Below are 17,081 nucleotides of genomic sequence, written 5' to 3'. Positions count from 1 at the left end.
CCACTGTGGTACAACCAATGGTTTATGTGTTACAAAACCAGTAAAAAACATGGAGAGAGAGAGCCACCAGTGCCCTTTCTGCACACTGAGAGAGGAACTGAATCTGAGTCAAGTGCTAGAGAACCAGTCTGGGAATAGCACAGATGTCAGAGTGACTGTGCATTGTGGCAAACTTCATGTGAGACCTGTTTCATCCTTCTGACTAGTTGGAAACACAGTTCTCCCTCCATAATGACTTGTACGTTCGCAAGTCTTTTTATTCTTGGTAGGTCTTCATTACTTAATTTCTGAGATTGGTAACTCTGCTATGTTACATGATGATGTTGGGTTGAGAGGAGTGCCTAGGATTCAACTGACTTTGTGAGCACCGTGAAAACCTCCTTGAATGGCCTCAGCAGGGGAACTGAATCTTCTTTCTCCATTCCTGGCAAAGGGCAGGCTATTTCCTCCTGGGGCTGTGGTTGCAAGTGCCCACTTGCTCCCTGGATGCTCTGTGGCACACCGTGGGGGCAAGAGTTGTACATGAGAAGCAGTGATGTCCAGCTATTCGTCAAGCTCTTCCACAGCATGACTGTGATGTCTTCATCCACCCTGCCTGTTCATGGGCTTTTTTGTCAGTCCAATAGAAAGACAGGGACTGCTGGCTTCTTGAGATCCTGGCCCTTATGTTGCTGTGTGCCATTGAAGAAAACTTCCTCCCAAGCATTCTGTTTTGTCTCCCTCCATTCTCTGCCCTATTTTTTGAGTGCCTTTTAATCCAACAGAGTCCTCCTACTGAACGTCATGCAAGTCAGCTGTGTGTGCCTCCTGTCCTCTCTCTATAATAGGGGAAGACAGAGGGTACCTTCTCCTGCCACGATGCACAGGCCCTGGTGTTCCTGATGTCCTTTAGAACTGGCTTTCAAGCAGCTACCATATCCCAGCAGGAATTGTGAAAAGAAGCAATAAGTCAAGGAAGCCATTGCCACTGTCATTACCAGAGGCATCTTCACCCTCAAACAATCCCTCAGGTTGGCACTCTTGAAAACGTTTTGTAAACCCATCATTTCTGCCTTGTAGGGACATAGACAACTGGTGGTTACATAGTTAGCCCATACAAGAAAGAATGCAGGGACAGCAGTCACTGTGTAAACATCTAACAGTGAATCATCCTTATTAAATAGTCTGGATTCGGACTAGGGAGCGACTGGGGTTGGGGCAAGTAGTGCTCACTCTGGCAGGGGTCATATTTTGTGACTGAGAGAATTAAATTGCTTAACCCTTCTATGGCTTACTGAACTATCAGCAGTGGTAACTCAGGATCAAAAACAGAGAATGAGAGGGAATTGGTAAAGATGGCTGGGAATTGGCTGGTGATGTGATGATGTTGTGGCGTGGTATGAAGAGGATAAGCATGCTTGCCAGGCACTGGGCCAGGCACAAATATGGCAGGCAATTTCCCACAGGAGGCTGTGGTCTAAGGAGAAGCACATCCGCTGCCTTCTCTGGATGCCATTTGTTGTGGCCTCTTTGTCACTGCTGCACGCCTACCCTCCAACCCTAACCTCACTCTTTCTCTTTTGTCATAATTCTCTTCATATATGTTCTCCCAAACCTCACACAACATCTCAGCTGAGGGCTTCTGCTTGGATGCACATGCTTCTTAGCACACATCAATCATCCATACAACAACCTTCCATCCATCTCTGCACCCCTGGATTATGGAGCCTGTCTCTTGCTGCTTTTATACACTTTTCCAAGAGACGCAATCATGGTAACCTAGCCTCTAACTTATGGCGTAAATTGATTGTTAACGATGGAAAAGATAGACAAACAAACACTTGATTAAACACAATTTAAACAAAGTGTATGGTAGTTTCTGGTGGGGACAGCCTCTTGTACGTGGAAAGTGGAGCATTTTAGAGACAGTTCCACCAGAGCCTGTGACATCTCTGGGAGTTCTGAAGGATTTGTGGGTACTAGCTCAGTTAAGGAGAATGACAAAGGGTGTTTTGGTCAGAGAAGTAGCAAGTAAAAAGGAAAGGAAAGGGAGAATAAGGCATACTTGGGAAACTGCAATTGCTTTCTCTGTGTGTGTGTGTGTGTGCATACATGCAAATGTGTGAAAAGCCAGCTGAACCTGGAAAGGGACAAAACCATGGAATTTTTTATTCATTATACTAAAGCTGAAACTTTCTCTAAGTAGTGGAAAGTCATGGAAGGGTTGGAAGCCATGGGGGTGTACAGCCAGGTTTGTTTTCAGGTGGGACTCTGTTTACTGCAGCGAGAACGAGCTATGGCAGGGTGGGATGGGGCAGGGAGAGAATTATATGCATGAGAAAATACGTGGTGAAGACTGGAGCTCAGTCAGTCACAGTGAGGAAGTTAAGGAAATACAAAAGCTATTCAGGGCATAGAATTGACAGAAGAATTGATTGGTTATTTGGAAAGCAGGAGGGCTGGTGAGGGATGAACAGGAGGCATTAATAACTCCCAGGTGTTGTCCTGTGGCCAAATTTCCATACAGCATCAGTATAGATAGGGTCAGAGGATACCACCCAAGGAGAGTTGTTCAATCGTGAGATGAAAGGAAGGTCAAGGACAAAGCCCCAAGGATCCCTGGGGTTACATGACAGGTCTTCCTCACAAAGTGCTGACTTTATAAGGGCTCAAAACTAAAAGCTTCCATCTTTAATTTAAGGCCCTCCACCCGTACATGCGACTGGAACTCTCAAGCATCACATAATACTGTAACAGCTGCTATAAATTCTTGACATTTGTATGTACCAATAATGTGGTAAGGTAGGTTTTATTATTTTTTATTAGTGATAATTAAATCAGCTAAGTAACTTTCCCAAGTTTATGCAACTAATGAGTAGGAGAATCAAAATCTGACTCAAACCTATCTGATGCCAAAGCCAAGCGCCTTCATTGGTGCCACAGCCATGTGGCCACTCTGGTCCATCATGTTGGTTTTCTCGGTAACATCCCTCTGCTGCGTTCTCATCAATTCACCTCCAGACTTCCTCTAGGATGCCACATCTCTGAGAGCTTTTCTTTGACTTACTTTATCCTTTAGTTTTTGTACTATTTGCTTTTCTTCTCTCTGGTTTAGATTTTGGGTTCGTTCACTCAGACTATGTTGAATATCAACTCTGCGCCAAGTGTCACAATCGGCACTGTCTCACATGTCACATTGTGACTTAGATCTTGGTCATGTATGAAGCAAAAATCCTGGTGTGTGTATTTGATCTCTTTTAAGTCTCCATATTGTTAACATACAGCTGATCGTGCAGTTGTGTTTGAAAAGTGCTTGTTGTGGGGAAGAATAAGTAAACAGTACCTTCACTCAAGTGTTTATTGAGCACTTTCCATGTGTTTATCACTATCTTAAAGAGTATAAAATACAAATAATACAGGAATATCTATACCTATATATATTCATCCATTCATCTATCATTTATTGAGAAAATATTGAATGTCTGAAATACTGCCAGAAGTTCAAATATACTCAAGATGGCTGCTCTTACCTTTAATGCAGGAGTGAGGAAGTGGATATGCCCAAGGAAACACAGACAGTGATAACAGTACTGGGATTGGAACTGGGTATATCAGTTTTCAAAATCTATACTTAGAGAAAGAGAGGGAACAAAGGGAAGAAGGGAGGAGAGGAAGAAGTAAAGCAAGGAATGAAATTCAAAGTCAACATTTCATACGTGAAGCTGATCATGGGAAAGAGAGGGCTGCCCAGCAGACACAGATCACGTGTGCTTATAGAGGTGCAAGGTGATCTTTCATTGACTTAATAGGAAATGCATCTCAATAATGTGAATTGTTCTAGAACATACCCCAAATCATTTAAAAAAGTTGTAGGATGGCTGGCGCCGTGGCTCACTTGGCTAATCTTCTGCCTGCGCTGCCAGCACCCTGGGTTCTAGTCCCGGTTGGGGGTGCTGGATTCTGTCCCGGTTGCTCCTCTTCCAATCCAGCTCTCTGCTGTGACCTGGGAAGACAGTGGAAGATGGCCCAAGTGCTTGGGCCCTGCACCCACATGGGAGACCAGGAGGAAGCACCTGGCTCTTGGCTTTGGATCGGCGCAGCGCGCCGGCCATAGCAGCCATTTGGGGGGTGAACCAACGGAAGGAAGACCTTTCTCTCTGTCTCTCTCTCTCACTGTCTAACTGCCTGTCCAAAAAAAAAAAAAAGTTGTAGGAAGACAAATATCTAAAAAATAAAAGTAAAGCCATTGGGTAGCCAGCCCTTCTCCAAGGTGCTACAGGTGAGGCATCACAAAAATGGTACACCAGGTGAACTGCAAATTCAGATAATAGCAAATGAACTAGGAAACTCAGTAGTCACTTGGCTTACTGAAAAAAAAAATATAAAAGCATGAAAGTTAACAACTTGTATAATATACAACATCAGCTAATGTCAGCTGTGGGAACCAACTTACTCCAGTGTCCAGGATCTGGGGGACTGCTGAGGTCTCTGTTGCACTCCTACCTTCGTTTCACAGAACTAAATGTTTTACACTTAGGCTGACTTTCACTCTCCTGTTGGAACAAGTGGTACCCAGTTGCCTTTTGTCTGTGTGTATAGCAAAGCCATTTATGAAACCAAGCTTGGCAATATTTTTTTCTGTAAAGGGTCAAATAATGAATATTTTCAACTCTATGGACCATACAGTCTGTGTTAATGGACTACTCAAGTCATCACTGGAGTGTGAGAATAGCCACAGATAAAAGATAATGAATGAGGGTGGCTGTGTTGAACAAAATTTCATTTGTGGGCCCTGAAATTTGAATGAAATATAATTTTCATGTGTCAATAAATATAATTCTTCTTTGGATTTTAAAACTCATTTAGAAATGGAAAACCATTCTTAGCTTATAACTACAAAAAAAGAAGAAAAAAAAGGACAGTGCACTCAGTTTGGCCCCTAGGTCATAGTTGCTGACCTATCACTAGAGCACAGAAATTTGAGGAGGCTGAGATTCTCTGTACCTAGACAGCTTTCCCAAGAAAGTGGTTGGTTAGCTCACTCCATTAGTGCCTCTGAGCTTCAACTGTTAATTGACATTATTTCTTAATTCCCAGCTATATTTTAAGGTATGAACCTAAAGAATTTTAAAGTCATTATGTGGGTGAGGGACTGTTAAAAATAAATCCTTCAGGTCTCCAAGTGGTAGAGAGGGAATAGCAGGTGTTAAGAAACCCAGGAGTCTTCAGACAAATGGTTCAAAAGCAATGGGGTGGGCCGCAAGTCGCTGCTAAAGGTCATTGGTGCTACTCTGTGTCTGCTCTTTATGTACTTTATGCCTCTCATAAAAGAAAGTTAAAGCAGTTTAATTTAACAGTCTAATTAGTAATGGATTTTTCATTTTATCTTTTTAAGTATATGTGATACAGAGATGAGGTCTATATTTGTCTCTGGCTGGAAAGGGATATTAACAGTTTAAAATTAGGGCTTTCTGATGATATAACCTAGATGGAAGATGATTGGGTTTCCATTTGATTGCTGGAGAATTGATAGGCAAGGGAGAGACAGCTGTATGTTTAATTCCAGTAAGGCCTCCAGGAAGTGTGCTTCCCTTGAAGCTCGCTCCCACTGTTAGCGTTTTCCTCCTCATTTCATATGTGACCAACAGGAAGGAGGAAGCCACTGCTCCTTAGATGGCCTCTAAGTTCACTGAGACAGCAGAGCTCATGTGTGTCTTTGCTAACATTTGTTCTTTATAATACAAGCATACTTCAAAAAGTTTAGGGGAATTGGAATGAAAAGACAAATTTATTTTAGTGAAAGAAGTTTGAAAGCCGTGCATACCTGTGTCCTCTGTGAGTGCAGGGTGACCCCCCTTTCCTTCTCTCTACTCTCTCACATTTGAAATGGGCGGAAATTGCCCAACAGGTTTCAAAATCCAGCACCTTGGGGATTCATTTTCTTCACTTGCTTTACACCTCTGAACCACAGCACGAGGGGCTGGGGCAAAGTCCGAGCTTGAATGAAGACTTGTGTTCCTGAAACTTGACCGGGAACTGAGAGAGCCATCAGCCCAGGGGGCACATGAGACTGCAGCAGCACCCTGGGATGGGAAGGTGAAGGGGGGGAAAACCTGCAGGACGGGGATGGATTCATACCTCTCCGTCTCAGCCACATTTGACTTTGTGATGTTATCTCTCCACCGTCATTTACTCCTCTTTGCTGACTCTAAGTGACCAGCTCCCAATCAGCATCGAGCATCCTCACGGATATAATACTCCCCTGAGAAACTGAGAGCTGAAAACATGATCTTTTCTATGAGAAATCCTGTCAAAACATAGAGAAAGTCCTCCAACCCCCACCCCAAATTCTTAAAATGTCCCATTCTTTCCTGTGACAAATATGTTCTTTTGGGGACCTCTGATTTTTTTTTTTTGTAAATAAGATGTTTGCAATTTTTTGAGCTGTATTTTGTAAGATAGCTATAAAAAACATGTATCATAATTTTTTACAAAAGACAAAAATGTTCCTGCATTGAAAAAAAAGTTGTTTTCCTGTGATGTACATTCAACTTTCATTTTGAAATTCAACAACATTCTTTCCAAAAGGGGCCTTCTGTGTGCATGTGTTCTGGGAGCTCACACACACCTCCGCGTACTCTTGCCTGGGGTTTGGGTAGAGTACTTCAGCCCCCAGGTGCAGGCCATCCAGGTTCCCCTGTTCTGTGAGTGCTGTGAGTTCTGCTTCTGTTCTGGCTCTGAGGGCTTTCTTGGGGATTGCAGGAGTTGGTGCCAGTCAACCTAGGAGGTCAAATGTAGCAAGTTCCATTCCCCGGCCCACAAAGATGAGTACAGAGAAACCAATTTGGTGTTTACCCTGAACGCTAGTGCCTTCCTGAATTGCTGTAAATAAATGAGGCCAAACGGATCTTTACCTAGATGTGGTGGGAAAATCATTTATGTTAACTGGGCACTGACTCCACACAGCTGATTTATTTTTTGGGATCATAGAGCAAGGAGCGAGGAGGTAAGAGTGGGCAAAGAAGGGGATGTGGATCTCTATAGGTGTGCAGCTTGGAGGGGCAGCTGACCTCTTCCAGGGGAAGTGGAGGAAATGCTGGAAAAGGCAGATCTGTGGGGCTAAGATGACCTCACCTGCTCTGGCTGATTCATTTAATTAACCTTGGATGAAGCCATGGCTTGTTTCTCATCATTTATATCAAAGAGACCAGGCATCCTGTTATAAACATCTCTGGTATACTGAGGTCTTTTCTATGCCTTGTGGCTCATATGGTTCAAAAACTATAAGACTTAGGCACAGGATCTAGAGGGGGATGTCTTTAGAGCAATCAAAGGAGAGGGAGAGGGAAATGGGGAAGGAGAAGAGGGGAGAAAGAGATGATAGATTGAAGTGGTTGCATCTTTTTGGGTTGGGGGCTGGACTGTGCTGCAGCTAAGAGAAACAAAGGATGCACAGAGAAAACAGGTTCTTCGGGGGCCCAGCCCCCTTGCTTGCTCTGGGAAGGTAAAGAAGCAACCACAACAAGAAGTGTAAGGGACCACTGGCACCTGTTAGCAGCCATTAACAAACGCCGTGTACGGCTAATCTGTGATCATAAAAAGGCCATCTGCTAATGCTCAAAGGTCATTAAGATGCCAGCCGTGTTGACTCCACTCTCATTGGTTGGGCTGATCATTTCTAAGAAAAAAAGGGGCTTAGAGGGTTATTGTGGTGACACTTGCTAACTCCACTCTGGTTACGGGCTTGTCAGTGTTTCCATTATAAACTCCCACTCTCAGGGTTTAAAATCCAGCCATAAAATGTACGTGCACATGTGTGTGCATGTTGGTCCTCTTTTCCCGGGACAAACATTTGCAGTGTATCAGTTGGATTCTCAACCCGGTCGGTGACACTCATTAGAAAGGAGAGGTAATATCGTCATTAGGGGCCTTCTCCCATTTAATCTGACCGTGGCCTTATTTTGGATTAGAGCCTGTCCTCAGTCCTTAACGCATGTTCCTTGAGGAAGTGCGCATCTGCACAAGGAAGAATCATCTCAGCCTGAAGAGACCTTGGTCTTCCATGCTGTTGAGGGAACTGGGTGGCCAGAGGTTGGCCAGCTGTGTTAGGAATGCGGATCACAGACAGCCTCTGAATGAAGGCTTGCTTCCCTTTGCCTGCTGCTGTTATTCTCAAGAGTTAGCGCACGGCTTACCCAATTTATCTTGTTTCTCTAACCTTTTCAAATAGATTTGTATATGTAGTTCCCTCTAAAGAGGATAGGGGAAAGGACTTTTTTTTTTTCCTTCAAGATACCACTGAATTCTGTTTCACAGCAACTCGGTGGAGAGGGGAGGGAGGTGTGTGGATACAAACACGTTGAGTGTTCAAAGGTATCAGTAACACTATCATATTTTGCTAAAACTACATAATTCCATTATTATATGTATACACATGCCAGGTGTGCTATGTAGCTGTCTAGAGTTCTAAGGAAAATGGCCTTTTCTTTCTTGTCCCCTAGCCAGAATCCTCTCAGAGAAGAAAACATAAAAATAAACCTTGGTATATAGACTAATTGACAAAGGACCCAAAATCAAGTTGCACAGTTCTAAAATTGATTCCCAGTCTACTGACTGTGGCTGGTAACAAAGGTGACGTCATCAGTGGGTGGCCTGACAGACGCTATGTTCTGCTACCTGGCCATAGCAGGTGGGGAAGCCAGAGCCCACTCCTAAAATAGGAATTTCAGTAATTTGGGTGCATCTGTCTGTGTCTTTGTGTGTGCGCATGTGTGTGGATTTTGGGCCAGAGCAAGCAAGGATGGCCCAACGTCAAGGTGATATCCACCTAGACCCGACAGCTTCAACGTGATTTTTCCAAAGTCTGCTTTCTGCTGTCTTCTGAGATTCTTTAGCAGCGGAGGCTGAGACTGCTGCTCCCGCCTTCATTCCTGGTCACACTACCGTTTCTCATCACATCCTTCCCTTTCATCTCTGCCAATTAACTAAGTAGTCAGAGCCTTGTTTTGAAAAGTTCTAAGTAGTTAGTGAGATTTTTTTTTTGCCCCTGAGCCAAGTCAAAGTGTCCTCCCGAGGCCTCTGAATGAGGGGTCTGTCCACTGCCCCCCTCCCCATCTGCCTGTTAGTGCAGGCCTGGGCTTAATCTTTTCCTTTCAATGAGTTGGTTGCAAGGGGGGAGGGAGTTATAGGATAAGGGGGTGGGGTGGTGACCGCAGGTGGCTAAAGAAAGGGGTCTTGTTCTCGTGATGCTAAATGGCTGGTTAGCATTGCTTTTACTGTGAAATTCACTTCTGTCACTTTGTGGTTAATTGCATTATTATTCTCAGATCCAGATTGGACCTGATTGAGTTCTATCAGGAGCCATGACTCTCCCTGGCATTGGGCCAGGACCCTTTCGCTCCTTTGATCTGGGGTTTTATAATCACGTCACCATTTAGGTTGCAGGGGGAGACATGGAGCTTTTGCTGCAGCTTTCTGCTCAGGAGTGCACAGGGTTGCTCTGTAGGTGGATGAAGCTTGTTCTGCCTAGGGTAGGAGACTCAGGAGCAGGGTCTCATCCCTAAGTCAGTTTCTTCTTCCTGGTCTCAGGCTTCATGGGTTTAGTTTGCTTTTCTAACTCCAGTAAGCCAAAAGTGGCTGTGGTAGCAGCCATATGCCTTTTGGGGGTTCTTTTTCCAGCCCTCTCAAAGTTGGACCCTAGGCATGAATTTGCTCCCCTTCTTTGCCAAAGCTTTTCGGCATCAGCTGCCTGTCCTTAACGTGATCTGAGTCAACAGGTAGTTAAATGGCCTCTCCTAATTGCAAGCAGAAGCTGGTGGACCCCATCAATTGTTCTGGGATGCAGACGCCAGGGTGGAAAATGTCAAGCAGTCCGCAGGCTGTGTGTTGTGAGTGCGCCTGGTGAGGATGAGGAGCAGGAGCAACTATGGCCTGGGCTTTTTAATAGGCAAGGCTGTAAAACATTGGCCAGGCCTAAGTCACAGATGCACCCCAGAGCTCTTTCAAGCCCTTATTCCAATGCTCCACTTGTAACTATTTTTAACCTTATTAAAAAGGAGCAAAATGCTTCAGCTTCACAAGCTCATGCTAGAGTCTTGCAGTAAATTTCTTTGGTTTATAACTGCACCTTTGATTCAGAAGGCCAGCGGGCATGAGAATGTGGATGAACATAAATCTCCCCCAGATCTGCTCGTGGGAACCATACGCAGTTAGGGATGTGCTGGAGACCAGCCCTGGGTCTCCAGCTGGAGCAGAGGGGAAGGCGAGGCGCCCACTCTTTGGATTTGCAGGCAGCTCAATCTTCAATTCAATCTTGCAAAGACAGAATTGGTGGCATTTGTGTAATAGAAACACAGACAAAAGTCAGAAGCAGGCACCCAGGCAGGTGATGTCTGATAACTTGCACTCCACGTGACCAGTTTCCCAGCACAAGGTCAATGGGCCCAGGGAAGCCAACAGCTGTAGCAGGAGGCAGAAGTGGAGCTGGTATTACAGAACCAGGAATTTTTGTCTCTTTTCACTCCTCACATGGCAGCTCCTCTTCTATCAGTGGCAAGGAGACAAAATCTCATTTAAAATTTCTTCTAAGCTTTCTCTTTTGAAAAGTCTTTGCTAACTTTTGAAAGAAGGAGTTTTTGGGGCCATGCATAATGCTGGCCTTGGGTTTCTGCATGAATCTCTTTGTTATTGTTGGAATCCCAAATAGAAATGAGTTCGAGCCTGCCATGTTGCTTGGAGTTCAGGTCCCTACTATGTGTAGAAGCCGAAACTGGATTAAAGGGCAGACAAGCAGCTGACAAAGAGGCCTGTGATGAGCTGACACGGCAACAGGAGTTTCTGCTCCATAAATGTGGTAGTCCTCGTGTTGTGGGCTAGGTGTACTTGCCAGGATGTAGGGAGGATTGCCTAGGACAAGTCAGCTTAGACTTTTGTCCTCCAGAAGCTTGTCATCTTATGAGAAGCACCCAAGCCAGTTAGTATGGAGCTGTGTAGGACAGTAGACCACTAGGAAGTTAACAACACTGAAGGTCAGACAAGAAAGCCTGATGAAAACATGGGCTCTCAACTCCCTGCTAGTATTTTATGTGGACTGTGATGGACAGCTGGTATTTTTGGCTGCTGCTGATCACTTCTTCCTGTGGGAGAATCCATTTGATGTGATTCCTTCAGCTGGGTTGATCCCCGCACAGTTGTGGGCACGTGACCACCATCTAGCCAATTGGAGTATCGGCCCAATTTGGCCATCTCCATCAGTTCAAGCATGGGCACCTGACCCAGTCTGGCTGCTCACGATGCGAAGACATTCTCCCCTGAACCACAGGGAAGGCTTGTTCTTTCCAGGGGGCTTTTCAGCCTGGAGAATTGTGCATGACGGTTGCTGGTAGCTCTCCTGCCATGGAGGGAAGAGAGCCAGTTTGAGCTGAACAGAGGTAAGCAGACCTAAGAGATGGCAAGAGAAACAGACATCATTTGGTGACATCATTTGAACTTCTGTATCTCGCTGTGTCTAAAGCTGGTTATATAGCCTGATAATTTCTTTTTTCTCTGCTGGCTTGAGTCAGGCTCTGTAACTTATAACTGGAAGAGTCTGACCTATCTGGGGTTATCAGGGGGCAGAGGGGAGGAGGATAAAAATGTTCCAGGAAAGTAGGGTTCCTATGTTAGTTCTGGTGGCTCATAGATGGTATAACTAACTTCACCCAGAACAAAAGAAAAGAGCACCAACTTATCTATCACCCCAGCCAGTTCATTTCTCTTGAAGACTAGCTACAAGGGAACATATAGAATCATAGTAAGAGAAAATGTTTATTGATACTGGGCCCACTGCACCCAATTATAAAAATATTTTTATCAAGTTGTCTGACTCCCTGCTCAGCCCTTCCCTAGGTTCCCTAAATTCCTCATTATCACCATGCATTCTGCTTTGAACACACTTTGAAACAACATTGAATTCCACAATTATTTATTGAGCTCTGTATGTCAGGCTCTGTGCTGGGTTTGGGAGATTCACTAATGGACAAGTGAGGCATGATCTCAATTAAGTGGTGTCAGCTAGAACTAGTTAATCACAAGAAAGTTGACCTGTCACCTGACATTGATTAATCATACAATGACTAAGATACCTCTGTTGTTTTTAAGAATGTACTTATTTATCTGAAAGGCAGAGAGAGAGATTTCTTAAGATGTTTATGCCCTGCCTCTTGGCTTTTATACGAGAGATGCCAACTCCATTGCAGGGTTTGTCTGCTGGTTTAGCTGTGTTTTATATCACAACCCATTGGCTTTGACTAAGTTAAATGTTAACTTAATGTTGGGCTGCTTCTCTTACTTACTTTGTACGTGTTGACTAAATGCTTGTGCTAAAGTTAAAACAAGCAAACAACAACAAACATAAAAAGGGGCAATCATTTGGCCTATTGGCTAAGACACATACATCCCATATCAAGGTGCCTGCATTGGAGTCCCAGCTCCTCTTGCCATTCCAGTTTCCTGATAACGCATATCATGGGAGCTATCAGGTGATGCTCAAGTAGGTGAGTCCTTAAAACCTATGTGGAAGATCTAGATTGAGTTTCCAGCTTCTAACTTTGGTCTGGACCAGCCCTGCTGTTAAAGGGCATTTTGGAGAATGAACCAGCAGATGGAATCAATCAATCTCTCTCTCTCTCTGCCTTTAAATAAATAAGAACTTTTTAAAAGTAAAGTGCATAAATCTGACATCCACATCATCAATGAAGTATGAGCAGTAGAAGAAAATTTAGAAATGACTAAAGTGACCAAATGGTCATAATACAAAGTTATATAGTGTTTTAGAAAGACTCAGCTTTAAACAAAACAAACCAGTGAGACGGTGTGATCTTTAAAGTACATAAGATTATGGAAAATTCGAACACATTCTTCAGCATTTGTGGTAGAAAGACTGGCTGCATGAAGAAATGGAGAAGGACTGGATCTAAGAAAACAAGAAAAACTGTTTCACATGTAAGTAAAACACATGAATCTTGTTATCAAGTCCTAAGTCTGATGCTTATGGGGTTCAAGAAAGGTTTAAATTAACTGGCAGGTGGTAGGTATGAAAGACAAATAAACGAAACTATGGTGAGTGGAAGATGCCATCAAGGAAGATGGGATATCCTGCACCCCAGCATGCTTTGATGTCCTCTTTAGAATCAGAGCCAGCACTCCTTGTAATTTTTTCATTTTTTATGTTGTTTGTACACTCATAACCCCTTGAACATGGGCTAGTCTCTGAGAGTGAATGGATGGTGATGATCTCACAAGGAATGTTGTGAGGTTAACAAATACAATTTGTAATGTGCACTGCAAATATGAAGTGTCATAAAAATGCTAATGAATTGTAATGGGTGTCCACTCATTAGTGGGCGGTGCAACAGGCCAAGGATAATAGAAAAAGTGACTGCCTTTTGAACACACAAAGTGCTGTCCTATTCATGTGGCCTCACACATGCCACCAGGGAGGCTTCGGCTCAGTTCTCATTATTCACCCAAACAACTTTCTTTCCATCTCTGTCTGGGTCTGTAAAGTGCTTTCTGTGTGAAGAAGGATTCTCTGGAAGCTTTTGGCGGCATCAACAACAGCAGCATCAAAAGTTTGGCTTGAAAAATTCATTCAAGGAATGAGAAAATACAATGCAAATCTATCATTGTGGATGTTTTGGAGAGGAAAAGAAAAAGATCGGGGCTTTGTTTTGCATTTTGGTGAGAAATGATATATAGCTACCTAGGAAAACAGTTTTATTAAAAAGATCTTCTCACCCTGAATTCAAAATACGAACTGTATCCTCTTATCATCCAGTCACTTTGGAATGAAAGTTAAAAATGCTGATCCTGTGGAAGTAGCCCTTGGTATAATATCTCATAGCTGATATATTTGTCTAATACGTTGGTGTTTGAAGGCCCATTACTCAGGACCAGAGCATAGGGCTGTTCATTTTAATCCTTTCTGGTTACTGAAAACAGGATTGCAAGGAAGAACACGTAGATAAGATTACAGTCCCTGCTTCTGGGTATAGTAGGTGGTGAGGTCTGAACCAGATAATGAAACAAATGCAGTTTTCATCATCCAGAGAAAAGGGTTCTGACCCCAGATTTGTGGGCTTTTATTTAGGGGAATCCTGTCAAAAAATAGGGTTCCAAAGTTGATCAGAAGGAATCCTTCCTCTTGCTGCATTGAAAATTTTCACGGTGCGGTGAGGGTCCAAGTATAGATAAACCAGTGTTCAGTGACTTCAGCCATCTTACGTTCTAAACAGAACAAATGTAGGCTGGCATTATGTGTATTCTGCCCTCGTGAAAAGAATCTCACTGTGTTGAAGCAATATACAGAGGAGCAGTCATAAGGTCTTCAGTGAGACTTAGGGGTTGAATGGAGAAAAAGAGACTTCTTTGGAGATTCAAATCATACTTTCCTTCCTGTTTGTAATGCTTAGAAAGTAATTCTGCCTTCACATGGCCATAGTTAACTGAACCAAGTATTTAATACGGGGTCAACAGAACAGGCTGGTTTGGATCAGAGCAAAATGAAAGTCAAAATGTGGAGGACACATAGAGGCAGAGAAAGAGAAACGAAGGATTATAAATGAAGTGTGTATGGGGAGGGGGATTGTAAAGAAAATTGAGTCACTAACATTGTGCCTCTTCCCATTCCATTCTGGTTATTGATCTTGCTCTGTGTTTTCCAGTACACATCTTGCTATAAACAAGGATATTGAGTGGGAAAAAAGAGTTAATAAATCCACCACCTTCGCTACGACTTCTAGTGGAAATCCTTGAGCAGTTTGAGTGCTGGTCAAGAATTTAGACATAACTGGGACTGGAGGACACAGGGGAAAAGAATCAGAGTGTGGCATGTCTGTCTGTGAGCCTACATGTGGGTAGCATCCTTGGATGGACTACAGGTCTCAGAATCGCTGAGGTTCTGCTTGTTGACCAGTATAGCTGGTCAGCCTCAAGAACAACTACTCACTCTACAGCAGGGGACACCTGTTTTGTAACTAAAGTTTTACTGGGAAACAGCCACACCCATTCATTTAAGTATTGTCTACAGTTGCTTTTGTGCTGCAACTGAGAGTCCCTAACTGATTGACTGTATGGCTATTTACTTTTAAAAGAATGCTGATCCCTGCTCTAGAGCCTTAGAAACCATTAACTAGTTGGCTAAATGAGTTGAACTCTTCTGAAGTTGGTGTAAAATATACTGCAATACATGCCTGCTTGGAAGTTTTTCATTGCTCGTCTCAGTGCTATCTGAGCCTAGGGAGGAGTTTCAGATGTGGGTGGGATAAGGATGTGTCAAAGAAGGGCCTTTATTTGTGCAAAAACAGGAAGTGTGACTCTTTAAGAAAAGGCCTTAGTTTGCATTGGATAATTCTGATTCTAGATGTCTAATATTAAATCTATAATGCAGGGATAAAAGTGTGTGGGTATTTTTATTTGTGGTTTGTGGTGAGTCTTATTACATTTCTCTGTCTTCTTAGAGCCAGCTGAGAGGTTCATGGCAGGGAATAACTCACCTACAACAACTTGAATGAATTTTCCACCACCACCTCCCTGAAGAAAATTCCTAACATGGAAAATTCATTTCAGCAGGAGAGGTCTGTGCCTTTAAAATGGTTTGACCTGATTTAGAGGCTAGATATAAATAAAAAAGAGAGAGTTGTTTACACACTAAACTTATGATAAAATATTTGGGGGCTAATATATCCTGGATGCAACCTAATGATATTTGCAAAGTCGATGCTGTATTCCTGTTGCTCTCATTTCCCCAGTAGCAATCCTTGAGATTTCCATCACACCTGTTCTCTCTGTTGCCTTTGTAGAATTCAATGCCTTATAAATTCTAAATGAAATTCTATCATTTTTATGACTATTTCTCAAACAACTCAGCCGAGGATGGTGGAAAACCAACAGGCGTTACAGTCACATAGACCTGAGTTCACATCCTGGCTCAGCAGTTGAGGGGGCCGGAGCAATTTTCTCATCTCTTCTGAGGTTCCATTTCCTCCTTTATAAATGGGTGACAAACCCAAGTGTCAGAGTTGTTATGAAGATTAAATGGGATGATGCATGTAAAGGACTTGGCAGGTGAAAGGCTTTCCATGAATGATAATAAGAATTATTTTCTTAGGAGGAACACTTCTGTTTTGAATGACAGCAATTGCCAGGACCAATTAAGGGAAGCTTTCTGTGTACTGTCTTACAGTTTATCTTTTGATATACATATTTGCCTTCCCTAACTGAATTCTGAACTTTTAAGAGTAGGGCCCTATTCACGTATCTGTTCAAATGTATTACAAAGTAATAGACGCTTCACAAGCATCTGGATTGATTATGGATCTTGGATATATTGGGTGACTGTACAAGGAAATCAGCAAAGAGACTTTATATGTTTTATAGGCTCATTAGACAGCACCAAACTTAGAAATTATTGCATGAGAGACTGTTACAGAGGGAGTGGGGAGCTTGACCTTCTGCTGTCTACATTTGAGACATGGGTGGTGTAGACATAGTTCTGAAACACTGGGTCCTACTCACCATGGGGACTTGGCCACCTCCCCGTAAAAACACTTTGTTATACAATTGTGAGAATTATCAGTGGAGACAATTTTCCTTAACAAATGAACTATTCCTTCAAATGGGAAGGGGAATGCTAACATTAATTTTAAGAATCATCCCCTCTTTCCCCTAGAATGTATCAGTATTGCAGCAGGCATTTTTAAAGATGTAATATACCTACCATAAAATTCACCTTTTCTAGGTACACCATTCTATGATTTTGATGAATTTATGCAATGTAAGTTTTCCCCATGATTAAGACAGAATGTTTCAGTCCTTCCGAAAAGTTTTCTCATCTGTTTCATAGTCAGTTTTCTTCTCCTTACCCTGAAGCTCTGGTCTATAAAATTTTGCCTTTTTGAGACTGTCCTATGAATGAAATCAGAGTCTGGATCCTTACACTTAGCAAAATGATTTTTGCTTTTCATCTGTTTCTTGTGGCAGTAGTCATTCCTGTATATTGCTAGGAGTATGGACAGCATTATATGAATGTATTGTTGTTTATTTATCCATTCACTACTTGATGG

This window comes from Lepus europaeus, chromosome 13 (genome assembly GCF_033115175.1).
Source record: "Lepus europaeus isolate LE1 chromosome 13, mLepTim1.pri, whole genome shotgun sequence".
NCBI lineage: Eukaryota > Metazoa > Chordata > Mammalia > Lagomorpha > Leporidae > Lepus > Lepus europaeus.
Note: the sequence above shows the minus strand (reverse complement) of the source record.